We start from the raw sequence: 16096 nt of genomic DNA, 5'->3' as shown, positions 1-16096 counted from the left end.
GCTCTCAGCACTTCAAAAGTCAGGTAGCTTGACCAACAGAATGAGACATATGTTTTTTGGATGTGGTTAATGCAGGAATTTATTGTTATTGTTGAGACTATTCCTATTTATTACAAAGGTTTTATTTTTCCCTTTTTTTCCAGTGGTGAGGGGGAGAGGAAGTGGGAGAGCCAGAGAAAAGCTATTTTTGTTCGCTTAAAAATTAAATTAAAAATGTGAACACACTTAAAAGTAGGTAGCTTTAATATTATTTGACAGATGAAGAAAAGAGGCAGTTTTGGAGATTATTATTTACTCCCATTTAACAGATAAAGAAATGAGGCAGTTTTGTATTATTATTTACCCCCATTTGACAGATAAAGAAATGAGGCAGTTTTTAATTATTTACCCCCATTTGACAGATAAAGAAATGAGGCAGTTTTGTATTATTATTTACCCCCATTTGACAGATAAAGAAATGAGGCAGTTTTTATTATTTACCCCCATTTGACAGATAAAGAAATGAGGCAGTTTTTATTATTTACCCCCATTTGACAGATAAAGAAATGAGGCAGTTTTGTATTATTATTTACCCCCATTTGACAGATAAAGAAATGAGGCAATTTTTGTGTTATTATTTACCCCCATTTGACAGATAAAGAAATGAGGCAGTTTTGTATTATTATTTACCCCCATTTGACAGATAAAGAAATGAGGCAGTTTTTATTATTTACCCCCATTTGACAGATAAAGAAATGAGGCAGTTTTTGTATTGTTATTTACCCCCATTTGACAGATAAAGAAATGAGGCAGTTTTGTGTTATTCTTTATCCCCATTTAACAGATGAAGAAATGAGGCTCTGGGAGGCTAAGAGCCGCGCTTTACAGCTACTGAGCATCAGAGCAGGGAGTCCAATGTAAGCTTTCTAACTGTAAGAGAAATGCTTGTTCTACACACACACACACACACACACACACACACACACACACACACACACACACACACACCCATAACCCCTCCAGGAAGACAGTAATCATCCCTACCTCTTTCAACCAGAAGTGTGTTCACAGAACTTTATAAAACATAGCTTTCCCTCCATCATCCTGGTCATTCACTACAGAGTTTCACTGTCCATGCCATATTTACAGCTGGAACCCAGGTACCATTCCTACCATTTCTGATTAGCATAAAACTGGGTTCTTAACATCCTCCAAGTCTCCCTACCCCCCACCCCAGTCTTCATAGAATCAACAGGTGACCGGCTCACATCTGCAACATCTGTCCCCGGGCTAAAACAGCCTGGATCCAAGCACCTCCCATGCTCACACCACAAGACGGACTCACTCACCTCCAGTTCCAGTCAGAACAAAACTTCCCCGGAAAGGCTCTGGTCTAGATCTCCACCTCTGGGGGAGGAGGGCTGAGAGAAGAGAGCAGCAAGCTTACGGGCTATTGAGTCTTGGGAGAGAACGGAGCCCTGGCTGGCTCCAGCTGCTAGCCGGAGAGATGGAGGATTGTGCATCAGCCCCATTGGTTCCCTCGCCTCTGGAATTCCCTGGCCAAGAACCAGGCAGCTGATGCACAGGGGCTGACCTGCTGCCAGCTCCCCAGACAGAGGGAAAAATCCCACCCTGTTCTCAAATGGGAGTCTGGGAGGAAAAACCCCAACTGTCCTTCCCACCACATCAGCATCCCCAGGTTACACAGTGAGTGCTGTTACCAATTCCTTCACCTGGGACAGTCTCTCCCCCCCTCCCCCGCCTCCCATTACCACTTTATTGCTACCAGTCTGAACTAGGTCACTCTAGGAGCTATGAAAGAGAATCCTATGCAGAGGGACTGCGAGAGGGGAACACACTGAGCCTAGAGTCTTAGAAAAAAAGGCATTAATGCACTATTGGCGGAACTGTGAACTGAACCAGTTATTCTGGAAAGTAATTTGGAACTCTGCCCACAAAACAATTAAACCAGGAATACTTTAGAACCTCCATAGCAATAAATACCTCTCCTATTCCACAAAGAAAGAAGAAAAGGATTGTAGGAAATTAGTGGGGGTTAGCTCTTTTTGGTGGGAACAACAAAATAGAAACCGAGGGAGGACTCATCGATCGAGAAACAGCCAAAGATATATACAGATGTAATAAAATACTGCAAGAAATGAAGAGACAGCTTTGGAGAAGTCGAAGAAGATTTGTATGAACTGATTCAGATGAAGTGAGCGGAATGAGAACAATTTCCACAATAACAACAGTGTTGTGAAGACAATCGACTTTGAAAGAATTCCAGTCGATTTTACAATCACCCATGTCCACCATGAAGCATGCTGGTCTATCTCTGACAAAGAGGAGAGGGACTCAGGACAAATTGAAACTTTAAAAAAAAAATTTCACCAATGTGTGGATTCTTTTTGCTTATCTATATACATTTATTATAAAAATCTATATACATTTATTATAAAAATCTATATATATTTATTATAAAAATCTATATACATTTATTATAAAAATCTATATACATTTATTATAAAAATCTATATACATTTATTATAAAGATCTTAGGGTTTTTCTTTTCCCTAAATTAGGCAGCGGTGAGAAGATAAAATAGATTTCTGTTCATTGAAAAAAATTAAATTAAAAATTTAAGAGAGAAGAATATGAACCCATAGAATATTGAACATTGGAAGGACCTTAGATTTATAGGATGTCACAGATCATGCTCACTTAGATACAATAAGGGACAACATGTATAGTTTGGGGATTTTTTTTTTGCTGAGGCAATTGGGGTTAAGTGACTTGCCCAGGGTCATCCACCAACATGATATAGTTTTAAAAGATGAGGGCCATATAGAGAGTCAAAGGATCTGGTTTCAAATCCAGGATTTGCCTCGAGCATGAACTTTGGCAGCAAGGATCAGGAGGACCTGAGTATGAATCTGACCTCAGAGATCTGCTTAGCTGTATGACCCTTTCCCCTAGCAAGTCAGCTGACTGCTTCATGCCTCAGTGTCCTTATCTGTAAAATGGGGGTGATAACAATAGCGCCTACCTCCCAAGTTTGTTGTCAGGATCAAATGAGATCATGTTTGAAAAGCTCTTTACAAAGTTTAAAGTTCTTTCTGGGTCTCAGTTTCCTCCTCTGGAAAATTAGGGATTTAGATTAAATTACTTCTCAGGTCTCTTCCAGTTTAGAGTCTTATGAGTTTCAAAATGTCAGAGCTGAGAAGGTCTTAGAACATGGGATATATCAGGGGATGTCAGCACTGGGACCTCTAGCACAAGGAATATCTGGGTTAGGAGAGGCTTTAGAATAGGGAATGGCAGAGCTGGGAGAGGTCTTAAAACAGTGAATGTCCGGGCTGGGGAGAGCCTAAGAATAGGGTACATCAGAGTCAGGAGGAGGCTGTACAACAAGGGATGTCAAGCCTAGGAAGGGTCTTGGAACAGGGGCCTGAGAAATCCAGGACTCACAGGGAGGGACCTCGGAGGCACTCAGTCTAACTCCGTCATTTATAGAGCAGGAAGAGGCTCTGGGACAGGAGCTGACTTCGCTCACACAGGTTTCTTTCATGTCGGAGACGAGTTTTGAGCCCAAGTTCCTCTGACTGGAAAACTCCTGCCCTTTCCACCGAATTTCCTCTGAACATTGGAGAGACATGAAAGTTTTTTCTGGGTCATCGCCCTTCTCCCCTTCCCACCTTCCATTCTTCCATTTAGAGGCTGTCAAACTGAAGTCCAGAGAGGTAAACAGGAGTAACCAATAGCCACCACTCCCATCTGCTACTTCCTGCCTCTTCCCAGAGAGGGGTCCCCAGAACACGAAGGGGGTGGGGATTGGGAGGAAGCCACCTTTGCTTCCTGTTTGGGGCACTTGTCTGTTTTATGGCATTTCCAGGAAGCAGAGTCACAATGAGTGGGCCGGGCCAGTGATGAACTGGGCGGTCCGTTGGTTCCAGGGCGGTGGGTCACCAACATCTGTCTACAGATATCCCCCCCAACACAGAGAGAGAGAGAGAGAGAGAGACAGAAAGAGACAGAGAGAGAGAGAGAGAGAGAGAGAGAGAGAGAGAGAGAGAGAGAGAGAGAGAGACAGAGAGAGATAAAGACACACACACACACAGCCTTCTGACCTCCAGGATTTGGGGGGCAGGGCAGGGCCAGTGGCCACTGAGGTTTCACACTTTGCTGATAGAAAGGATAACCACCCTTCCTAACCCCTTTCTGGGTGACACTCAAGGCCCCTACGTCAGGTTTCCTTACATGGTTAATTTTTCTCATTGCTGAGCCTCAAAGAGCATTTAAAGATCAAGAGACGTCAGCAGCTCCCAGACATCAAGTAGATGCTGAGAAGACTGATGGACAATGGGAGGAATGCTCTGGGAGAGGTAGGAGGCGTTTCTCCAGTTCCTGCTGGACTTCCTTGATCCATCTTTCAGCCCTCCCCACTTGGGAGCATGGTGGCAGCTTGAAAGTTATGGAGGGGTAGAGGCAATCATTCAATCGATGAGCATTTATTAAACACTTACTGTATATCAGGCACTGTATTAAATGCTGGAGGCACAAAAGGGACACAGTTCTGCCTTCCAAAGGCTTATCTTTTGTCGGAAGTCAGGGCTAGAGACAGCCTTGAAATAGATGAAAGTGGACTGGCAGACAGACACGTGTATGCATACAATACACGGACACAGACACAGATATAGACATAGAGATGGAGATGATAATATAAATATAGGTATGAGTTAGATTAAGTATGAATATCAGTCAGCTAGGTAGCTGAGTGCTGAACTTGGAAGGAAGTCTTGGGTTCAAATCTCATTTCAGGCACTTAATAGATATTTGTCTCTAAGCAAGTCCCTTTACTGATCTCTGTGCCTCAGTTTCCACATCTGTAAAATGGGAATATTAATAGTAATAGCAGTAACACCTGTCTCCTCAGTTTGCTGTGAGGATCAGATGAGAGAGTGTGTGTAAAGCACCCGACAAACTGAAAAGCCCCACGTAACTGTATTAAGTTCAAAGATACAATATAAGTAGAAGTAGAATAGAGGCAAAGATCAGGATTTTTTAGCTTGGGATCCATCAAAAACCAAAAGGGCCCTCTCTCCAAGGACCTTTTACTGATCTCTGTGCCTCAGTTTCCACATTTGTAAAATGGGAATATTAATAGTAATAGCAGTAACACCTGTCTCCTCAGTTTGCTGTGAGGATCAGATGAGAGAGTGTGTGTAAAACACCCGACAAATTGGAAAGCCCCACGGAACTGTATTAAGTTCAAAGATACAATATAAGTAGAAGCATGAGAATAGAGGCAGAGATCAGTATTTTTTAGCCTGGGATCCATAAAAATCCAAAAAGGGCCCTCTCTCCAAGGGCCTTTTACTGATCTCTGTGCCTCAGTTTTCACATCTGTAAAATGGGAATATTAATAGTAATAGCAATAGTACCTGTTTCCTCAGGTTGCTGTGAGGCTCAGATGAGAGAGTGTGTGTAAAGCACCCGACTAACTGGAAAGTCCCATGTAACTGTATTAAGTTCAAAGATACAATATAAGTAGAAGTATAATAGAGGCAAAGATCAGGATTTTTTAGCCTGGGATCCATAAAATGCAAAAGGGGCCCTTGGAGAGAGTTTGGGGATTGTGTGAATTTATAAAAAATTACATCCTTACTTTTATTCACCTCAAAGTGAAATTTAGCGTCTCCTGTAATTAAATAAATTTTATCCTGAGAAGAGGTGCCTGAGGCTCCTCAGGCCCCCACTGAGTCTGTGTACAAAAAACCGAGGCCCCCAATATTATTATATAGAGAATATTTTCTATGTAGATAATGTAATTTGTATATCAACCCATATTACATTTATTTTACACACCCTTACCAAAGGAGATCTGAATATGAATATTAAAAACAAGTACAAGGGAATTTGGGGAGAGGAGGTGAGATCTCCTCACGCTCGGAAAATCGTGCATATGGGCGTTGGGTTCATTGAAACAGAGCATGAATGCAAAGGAGGGAAAAGTGGATTGGTTTGTGCCAGAGTCAAGCCCAGACACAGCCTCTTTGAACCACAGTTCAAATCCTGCTTCTGACCGTTATTGAATATACAATCCTATTTTTATTACCCCCACTCCCCGGTGGATAGAGTATCGAGCTTGGAATCAGGAAGATTCATCTTCATGAATCCAAATCATTTAACTTGTTTCCTCAGTTTCCTCATCTGTAAAAATGGACTGAAGAAGGAAATGGCAAACCACGCCAATATCTTTGCCACAAAAACCCCAAATGGGGTCACAAAGAATAGGTCATGACTAAAAACAACTGATAACAAGGATGACACTCCCTTATAGGGTTGCAACCATTGTAAACATTAAAGCATTATAAAAATTATAAAAATGTTTCCCACAGAAACACGGGCCATTGTTTTGTTTTGTTTTGTTTTGTTTTACTACATCAATCTCAGTAGGTGACCCTGAATTAAGGGAGAGAGATTATTGGGGAGGGGAACTCTTTTAAAGGAAAGGTCAACAGAAGATTTCTTCAGGAACCTTGGCCTCCAGAGCTAGGAGGGACAGACTGGGGTTGGAATTTTCCCATCCCTGGGCTAGTAGCCTTCAGTTTAAACACACACCTAATAGCTGAACTTCTGCCAGTTCACCCAAGGGCTGAGGTCATTGTTTTCTGTTGCTAACCAAGGCAAACAGGCTCCCCAAAGCCCTTTCTCCTGCCCTTCCCAAAGCAAGCTAGACAGCCTGCTCCAGAGTGGAGGAGTTCTTAACCTTTGTTGTATAAGGGGGCCCTCTGGCATTTTTTAAAAATAATTGAAGGAAATGCTCTACTTCAGATGGAGATTGCTAAAAACAAAGAGGTCATTTTGTTGCCCAAAATGTTTACGGACCCTTGGTGGAGCTCAGGTTGGAGATAGCAGAGTAACTAGAGCGGGGCAACTTGGGCTTTGTCCAGAGGACCAGAATTTTGGAAGGAGAGTAGTTTGGAAGAAAAGTACTTTGTAAACTTTGCTTCTCTATGAGCTGTCAAGATCATAGAGTTCAGAACTGGAAGTTATCTTGCAACAGGGGATGACAGAGCTGGGAGGGGGCTTAGAACAGGGGATGTCAGAACTAGGAGGGGGCTTACAACAGGGGATGTCAGAGCTGGGAGGGGCCTTAGAACAGGGGATGTCAGAGCTGGGAGGGGGCTTAGAACAGGGGATGTCAGAACTAGGAGGGGGCTTACAACAGAGGATTTAGAGCTGGGAGGGGCCTTAGAACAGGGGATGTCAGGGCTGGGAAGGTCTTAGAACAGGGGATGTCAGAGCTGGGAGGGGCCTTAGAACAGGGGATGTCAGGGCTGGGAAGGTCTTAGAACAGGGGATGTCAGAGTTGGGAAGGTCTTAGAACAGGGGATGTCAGAGTTGGGAAGGTCTTAGAACAGGGGATGTCAGAGTTGGGAAGGTCTTAGAACAGGGGATGTCAGAGTTGGGAAAATCTTAGAATAGAGGATGTTGGGGCTGGGAGGGGCCTGAGAACAGGGAATGTCAGATCTTTGAGACTCAATTACTCAATATTTATTACAGACCAATAAGTGGCATAGTGAAGAACAGATACAAAATTCATATGAATTTTAACTTCCCCACAAGGCAATTTGTAAAAAGAAGAGCAAGACAGAAGAGGGATACTCATGAGTGATAAAGCTGACATGGAAGCAGTGGGCTGGTACAGTGCTTAAAATGCCAGATGTGAAGTTAAGAATAACTGAGTTCAAATCCAGTCTCAGACACTTTTTGTGTAGCCCTGGATAAGTCACTTACCCACTGTCTGCCTCAGTTTCTCTATATGTTAAATGGGGATAACAACAACACTTACCCACCAGGTTGTTATGAGATCATATTTGTAAAGCTCTTTGCAAACCTTTAAAGCACTAGAAGAATGTTAGCTATTATTAAGATGATTTTAAAAACCACCTCCCCCATTCTTCCCTACTTAATTATAGACCTAGAATAGAACTTGGTGGTTATTTAATTTGTCTCTAGTGGACAGAGAAGGAAACAGAGGCCCAGAGAAGTTAAATAGTTTGCCGCAGGTCTCTCCGCTAAGAAGAAGCTGTATCTTATGATAGTCAGTGCCAGAGAAAAAAGGGGCACCTAGAATTCTAGAGCTAGAGTTGCAGGAACAGATTTTGGAGACCATCTTGTCCAATCACCTTATTTTATAGGAAGGGACTGGGGGAGAGAAGGGAGTCCCCCTGCTAGTAAGGGAGAGAGGAAGGATTCTAATCCCTACCTTCTCTACATCAAGTTCTGCATTCCCTTCCCTACAGAACACAGTCCAGGGGAAATCCCCGGCTCTCTCCATGCGCCCTCCTGAAAAGCAACCATTGGAGAATTCCTCTAGAACCGTTCTCCCCTGGAGCCTGTCAGGCTGAGAACAGAAGCTATTCAGAGAAAGAAGGGGTTCTTCCCCCAGGAAAGGAAACTCAGTTTTAGTCATACACCCAATCAAAAACTCAGCCACAAACAAGCGGGCAGCTTCCAGCCCCAGCCAGGAACAGAGTGCCCATTCTCAGGAATCCCAGACTTCCCATGGGTTCAGCTGCAGTGAGTTGGCCCCATCTCCCCATCCTCTACCTGTGGTTGGATCAGAGTGTTCCAGTTAATTTTCCTCTTGCTAGGCAAGTCTACAGTTTCCTGCACACCCTGGGCATGGACCCTGAAGTCTGCCAAGAAGGGATGAAAAGCCATCACAAATAAGATGGTACAGACAGAACCCATGCGTCCGTGCACCTAGGTGCTATCCAAGCTTCTGCAAATTCTCTCAGCTTTCTTGGGGAAATAGGCTGGGAACAAGCAAGAATCCTAGATGGCGATTCACAGAACAAAAAAATCAGGAGAGAACTAAGGTATAGAATGTCCCTGAGAGACTTAGAATATGGAATGTCAGAGGTGGGAGGAACCTTAACAAAGAGAATGTCAGAGATTGAGAATCCTTAAGGATGGAGAATATCAGAGATGGGAGAGCCTGGAACATAAAAGATCAGAGGTTAGGAGAATGTCAGAGATTTAGAACCCTTAAGGATGGAGAATATCAGAGGTGGGGGAGCCTAGTACATAAAGAGAATGTCAGAGATTGAGAACCCTTAAGGATGAAGAATATCAGAGATGGGAGAGCCTGGAACATAAAAGATCAGAGGTTAGAAGAATGTCAGAGATTTAGAACCCTTAAGGATGGAGAATATCAGAGGTGTGGGACTCTAGAACATAGAGAGAATGTCAGAGATTGAAAACCCTTAAGGATGGAGAATATCAGAGGTGGGGGACCCTAGAACATAGAGAGAATGTCAAAGATTGAGAACCCTTAAGAATGTAGAATATCAGAGGTGGGGGAGCTTAGTACATAGAGAGAATGTCAGAGATTGAGAACCCTTAAGGATGGAGAATATCAGAGATGGGAGAGCATGGAACATAAAAGAGCAGAGATTAGGAGAATGTCAGAGCCTGAGAATCCCTAAAGACAAAGGATGTCAGGAGTAGGGGATCATAAAACACAGAGATTGATAATCCTTAAGGAAGGAGAATATCAGAGGTGGGGGAGCCTGGAACATAGAGAGAATGTTAGAGATTGAGAATCCCTAAGGATAGGATGTCAGGAATAGGGGGCCTTAGAATATAGAATATTATAGCTCAAGGGCCTTTGAAAGGAGAATGTCAACAGTGGAAGAGAGAATATAGAAAAGTGTCAACCTGAGAAAATAGAATGTCCCAGTTGAAAGGAACCTAAGAACATGGAATTTCTGATCTGGGGGGACCTAGAACATCCAATGTCAAAAGTAAAAGGAACCTGACAACAATGTCAGAAGCATAAGGGATCTTGGAATAGAAATTTCAGAGTTGGAAAAAAATTTAGAATAGAGAATGTCAACACTAGGCAAGACTTTATAAAAAAATGTTAAAGTTATTTTTCAGATGGGTAAACTGAGACTCAGGAGAACTGTCTTATCTAGTGAATCTGTGGCAGAGCCAGAACTAGAACTCTTCAGAAGTAGAGTTTTCAGGCTTGGAGCCCAAGGTTCCTTCTGCTGCCCCGGGGATGACCCAACTACAAAAATCCCAGGAACGATGGGGTTGGTGAGTATGAGCCTCTTTGTGAGCCCCTTGCACTGTTGAGAAATCTCAAAGCACAGCTTGTCCCCATCCCAGCCACCTTCTCACATGGCTTTCCACCGCCGAGCAGCCCAGATCAATCAGGTCATCTCCTCAGAACAGTCCTCAACAGCTGAAAAAGGTCACTAACACCGACCAGCTGGAGACTTGGTTTCCTTCACCCGATCCCAGCATGCTTGGGAGCCCTGCCGTGGCCATCTCCTGCTCCTCAGCCGCAGGATGCAGCTGCTCTGGTCCTGACTCGCTCCAGTCAAAAATGACAGGGTTTCACGATTGCCACATACACGTACTCAAGAGACCCATTACTTCCTCCCATTCCTGAGGCTCGTGGGAGTAAGCCACAGTGCCCTGCACGTGGCAAGAGTTTGTTGACTGAGAGGCCACTGTCAGCTTTTTACAGAGAAGGAAATTGAGTCCTGGAACAGTGAAGTGAAAGGTCACTGACCTTCCTCTGAATGCAATGGTTACCTTTGTATATTAAAGATTTTTTTTTAAATTGTGGGGAGTGACTGAGATAAGTGGAGCACAGAATCTGGGACAAAAAAGCAAGTAATGGGGATGAATGAAGAAATAAATGAACAAAACTTTTATTAAGCACTTACTGTGGGCAAAATACTGTATTAATCACTAGAGCTACAAAAAGAAAAGTCATTGTTCTCAAAGACTGCACATCTTAGTGGGGGAGACCACATACATGAACGATTTCAACCACTAATCAGATGGGAAAGTCCCATGATCCTTAGGGTATATCAGGAAGGGAACAAACATTTATTAAGGACCTACTATGTGCTGAGTTTTACGACGATGGTCTCATTTGATCCTCACAACAACCCAAGATGTAGGTACCCTTATCCCCATTTTACAGTTGAAGGAACTGAGGCAGACCGGTTAAAGGATTTGCCAGAGTTACACAGCTGGAAAGTATCCGAGGCTGGGTTTGAATTTGAGTCTCTCTGACTCTCGGTCCAGTACTTTATCCACTGAACCGTCACCTGCCAAGCACATGGTAAAGCCTTTTCTAGAAATATGATCATAGTGAGAAATCGGCCTAAAATCTGTCACTTTTTTATAAGAAGGGAAGTGATTTTCCCCAGTGGGAACTCTTAGTATGGAAATTCAATCCACTAATATAGAATAGCGCTCCACAATAACTGGGTCTTAGATGGGGAAACACACAGTTAATGCTGTTTACTGGTGCTGTCCACAAACTCTCCATGGGGATGAAAGACTGATGAAGGAGGAAATGGATTCCCTGGGTCTTTCAGGGATAATGTTCCTGGCTATGTTGAGCTCACCGAAGCCTTTGGGGGATTAGACAAGACCATGGCAGTGAGAGCAGGACTTTGTAACCTCCTAAGGGCCAGACAGATGTGAGCTCAGCCATTACTCACTGAGAAGTTTGAGAGCATTTGGGATGGAAGCCGGGAGTGGGCTCCAGGCCCAGCTGGGCCGCAGTTTGGAGGCTGTTGCGAAACCTACCTGTCCCTCAGGGGGAGAGGAAGAAAGGGGGAGGCTCCGCGGCCCGGCTCCCCAGCTCCTTCCAAAATATGAAACAGCCGGGCTGGAGACAGCCAGAGATGCAGAGGCCCAAGGCTGGAGCGCTGAGCTCAGTGTGTTCTTCCTGAGGGGCCTTGGGGAGGAAGGGGATCCAGGAAGGGGCTGAGCTGTCTAGAGGTTGCTCTGACTTCTGGTCTCCCCCACCCCCCATCCTCACTTTCTCACTGCTTATAACGTTGGATGTGTGGTGGTCTTATTTTGGGTCCACAATGCTCATTCTCCTGAGGTCGGGTGAGTTGGAGACTTTATCCAGGCTTCTTTAGATGTAAAATTAAATATGAACTTCTTCCCAGCTCTGACACCCCCTGCTCTTAGCCCCTCCTAGCTCTGACATTCTCTGTTTTAAGGCTCCTTTCAGCCCTGACATCCCCTGTTCTAAGACCTCTCCCAGCTCTGACATCCTCTGTTCTAAGGTTCTCTTCCAGCCCTGACATTCCCTGTTCTAAGGCCCCTCCCAGTCCTGACATCCCTTGTTCTAAGGTCCCTCTAAGCTTTGACACCCCCTGTTCTAAGGTCCTTCCCAGTCCTGACATCCCCTGTTTCAAGTTCTTTCCCAGTGTTGGCACACTCTGCTTTTGTTCCAAACAAAAGGACCAAGAAGGATCAAGGTCCTCGCTGTATAACTCTGTGCCTTCTTCATATCACACGGCGTTTTAGCAGGGAATAACCTGCTGTCCTAACCATTTTGCAGCCAGGGAAACTGAGAGCAGACGGGGACAAGCCTGGGCGGACACGCTCAGAGCAGATGCTCCAAACACCCTCTGTGCATCTTGTTTTCCCCCCTCCTCCACTCTCCTCTCCCCGTCTCCAGCTCCTCTAATTACTCCTTTCCTAATTCAGTTGAAGCTTTTGCCTGATTGACCCAGTTCCTGGGCCAATGAGGAGGCCCCTTGCTACAATAAGACACAAAAACACATTTCCATAAAGCAATCTGACAATTACCCAGACTCCCCAAAGACCCCTTCTTGACGTCAGTAAGCTGCTGGATGGGCACAAAGAAAAACAATGACTGCTGGTCTCCTGGACCTCTCACCACATACTGATGACTAGGACTTAGCTGGGGGACACTGAAGCACGTGACTTGGGTAGGAGGAGGTACTGGGGGTCCCTACCTCAGAAAGACCATGACCTTGAAGTAGTCCCAGCAGCCAAAGCAACCTGGGCAGCAGGCGGGATGCTAGGTTTCACACTGAGAAAGTATAAGGAGGAACACAGAGTCTATAGGCTCCCAGGCTTTACCCTTCCAGCTGCCAGAAAGGTAACTAAGAACAGGAATCAGGAGAGCTGAGTTCAAGTACTGCCAAATTTGGGGCCTTTGGCAAGTAATTAATCTCTGGGAACCTCTGTTTGTTGATCTGTAAAATGGGCATTCATCCTTCACAGGGTTACCTTGAGGCTCAAATGGATCAGGATAACATGGGGTTAAAATGTGGTTAAGTGTCAGGACTTAATGATGGCTCACAGGTCAACTCTGGAAGGCTTGAAATAGGCAGGGGAGGCCGGGCATACGGCCCATCTGCCAAAAGATGCAGGAGGGCCAGCCCGGGGCTCATTTCCGTGTCTCATCAGGGGTTTCCTGAAATATCCTGAAATATCACTGGGATGTTCCATCCTGACCAGACGGAAGCTGGCGCTGGACTGAAGCCCGGGGAAATGTGTGACAGGTAGAGTTTGGCTCCGAGCTGGGAGTCCTTGGGCCAGATTGCCAGGGGCGGTGGGGTGGGCAGATGGGTAGGTCCCTGGAACTGGGGGAAGGAGGGGACCTGCAGTGTGGAGACTTGTTCAGCAAGAACGCCGAGACCTCCGACGTTCTCCCTTCTTGTTAGTTATTTCTTCACTAGTATCTAACTCTTCACAACCCCATTTGGGGTTCTCTCGGAAAAAATACTGGGATGGTTTGTCATTTCCTTCTCCTGCCCATTTTGAGGAAACTGGGGCAAACAGGGCTAAGTGATTTCCCCAGAATTACACAGCTGGCGTCTGTGGCTGGATTTGAATTCAAGGTTTCCTAACTCCAGGTCCTATCCAGGCACTCTAACCATTATACTATCCAGATGTTTTCCCTAGAGGCCAGAAATTCTTGGTCTGTGCCAGCTTTGCCTTGACTGACCTGCTTTAAGCAAACTGCTGGGATCAAGAGACTGGCCTCAGGACAGCCAGGTGGCGCAGTGGATAGAGCACAAGTCCTAAAGTCAGGAGGATCTGAGTTCAAATCTGGTCTCAGACACTTAACACTTCCTGGCTGTGTGACCCTGGGCAAGTCACTTAACCCCAATTGCCTCAGAAAAGAAAAAGAAAAGAAACCAGCCTCAATCACACAATGATGTGATTTTGTGAGTGAATACTTTCTCCATTATTAACTCATTCCCCTCATATCCAAATTGAGGGAGTAGAATATATATTCCCTAAGCCCTCTCCTAGCTCTGACCTTCTCGGTCTAAAAGCTGGCTCTTGGCACCCTAACCTAGCTATTTATTTGTGGGTCTCCCACACTAAAGTGAGCCTTCGAAAGGCACGTGTGGTCTTTTGCTTCTTTTGTAACCCCAATACTTAGCACAGTGCCTGGAAATAATAGGTGCTTAAATGCTTCTCAACTGACTGACGCTGATCTGAAAGCTGATCCTCTGCTCCCTCCATCGTTCTGTCCTCTGGGGCCAAGCAGAACCAAGCTAAGTTCTTGTCCACATGCTAACCCTTCAGATATCAGAATATAACTCTCAAGTGTTCCCCTCCCCAGTCTTCCCTTCTCCTCCTAAAACATTTAGTCAGTCAATAAACAGACTTCAACAGACCCTTACACGGGATGATGTCTCCGTCTCCGACCTCTGAATATCCTCAATATTGTCACTAAAATTTAGAAGCAAGATGGGGTCTGAGCAGAGGGAAGAACAACAGCTGGGTTCTACCTTGTTCTAGATGTTCAACCCAATCACTCTGTAATTTCTGACCCATTAAAATATATTTTCTGATTTTTAATATATTCTCCAAATGTACATGAATTGGAGAACTCGTTAATTATCTATTCTCTAAGTAAAATAGTTGAAAAATTAAAATTATATATGTGTGTATATTATAATATATAAATAGAAAATCACATTCTAAAAATAAAGCCTATTATCTTTGAGTATGATCATCCATTAAATCCTTTCCAACGCTAACTTGCCATTCTTATTGGGCTAAAATTTAGGGTTTCTAATTATATAGAAAAATAGAAAGAGTTAAGCCCCAGGAAGAGAGTATCCTCAGAGGCCAGTTGGCCAACAGAAACCTGGACAACAATCCTCCTTCCAATGTTCCCAACAAGGGTCATCCGGCCTCTCCTTGAAGACTTCCAACAAGGAGTTCTACTTTTGGAAAACTCCATTTGTTAGAAAGTCTCTTTCAACATGGAGGCGAAATCTCCCTCTCTACAATGTCCCCACTTTGTTCTTGGTCCCGCCCTCCAGAGGCCAACAAAATCAAATCTAATTTTTCTTCCAAGTGAAACCCTTTCAAATCCTAAAAGCCAGAAACCTCACACCCACTAAGTCTGGTTTTCCTTTTCTCCAAGATAAATGTCCCCATTTTTTTAACCACTTCTTATCTGGCATTCCTCTCAGCAATCTGGTTATCTTCCCATATAATCAATCAATCATCTTCCCATATAATCAATCAATCAACAAATAAATAAATGTTTATTAAGCACCCATTATGAGCCTGGTACTATGCTAAACAGCAGGGACGCAAAAATTAAAAATTTACCAATTTCCATAGTCACTCAAGCTGTCAGTTTCTTCATCTACAAAATGGATAGAAAAGCAGAGCTTTTCAGCAGGATAGCACATTAGGGGTTATCCACTCTCATTGTTGAACAAATCAGGAAACTGAGGGTTAGACAGGTCGAATGATTTGCCTAGGAGTCATTCAATGAGGAAATGTCTGAGTTGGATTCTGAATCCAGATGTCCAATAAGATAGTGCTCTAGCCACCATATTATGCTGACTAATAATAATGACAAGAATAAAAACAGGAAAAATGGAGGCAAGTTGCAGAAAGGCAGGTATGGACTTGAAAATATGACATAGCAAAAAGAGCTTCCTCCAAATGGAATGAGCTGTCTCGAAAGGAACTGAACTGTCTTCATTAGATGTTCACTGGTGATGCTGGAGGCCCATGTGCAAGGAATTGTGTACAGAGGGATGAGTAGGATTGGTTGGCCACTGAGCATCCTTCCAGCTCTGAGATTTTGTGCTCCTGTAATGAAAATTCCCCATAGGAACACAATAATGGCTATTTTATATCTTTGAGGGGAAGCAAAGCCCTTGATGTACATTATCTTCAATCAAGTCAGTATTAGAGAAGGAATTGGGGCCCAAGTCTTCCTTATTCCAAGAGCTATCCATCATGCCATGGAACAGCAGAAAGAGCTCAC

At 44.1% G+C, this 16096-nt stretch overlaps 1 protein-coding gene across 3 annotated transcripts in view; it reads right to left on the bottom strand.

Annotated features, from left to right (window-relative positions):
- The window catches only part of CMKLR1 (chemerin chemokine-like receptor 1), a 61642-nt gene that overhangs the window by 39920 nt on the left and 5626 nt on the right, over positions 1 to 16096 (bottom strand). Inside the window, exon 1 of one of the 3 annotated variants that reach the window (XM_074295950.1) lies at positions 1329 to 1696. The exons of the other annotated variants lie outside the window; for them this stretch is intronic. The gene's annotated coding sequence lies outside the window, so the exon portion shown is untranslated. Of the gene's footprint in view, positions 1 to 1328; positions 1697 to 16096 lie in introns of those variants that run through there. 3 annotated transcript variants of the gene reach the window in all.

Source organism: Sminthopsis crassicaudata, chromosome 1 (assembly GCF_048593235.1).
Source record: "Sminthopsis crassicaudata isolate SCR6 chromosome 1, ASM4859323v1, whole genome shotgun sequence".
NCBI lineage: Eukaryota > Metazoa > Chordata > Mammalia > Dasyuromorphia > Dasyuridae > Sminthopsis > Sminthopsis crassicaudata.
This window is presented reverse-complemented; position numbering and strand designations above follow the sequence as displayed.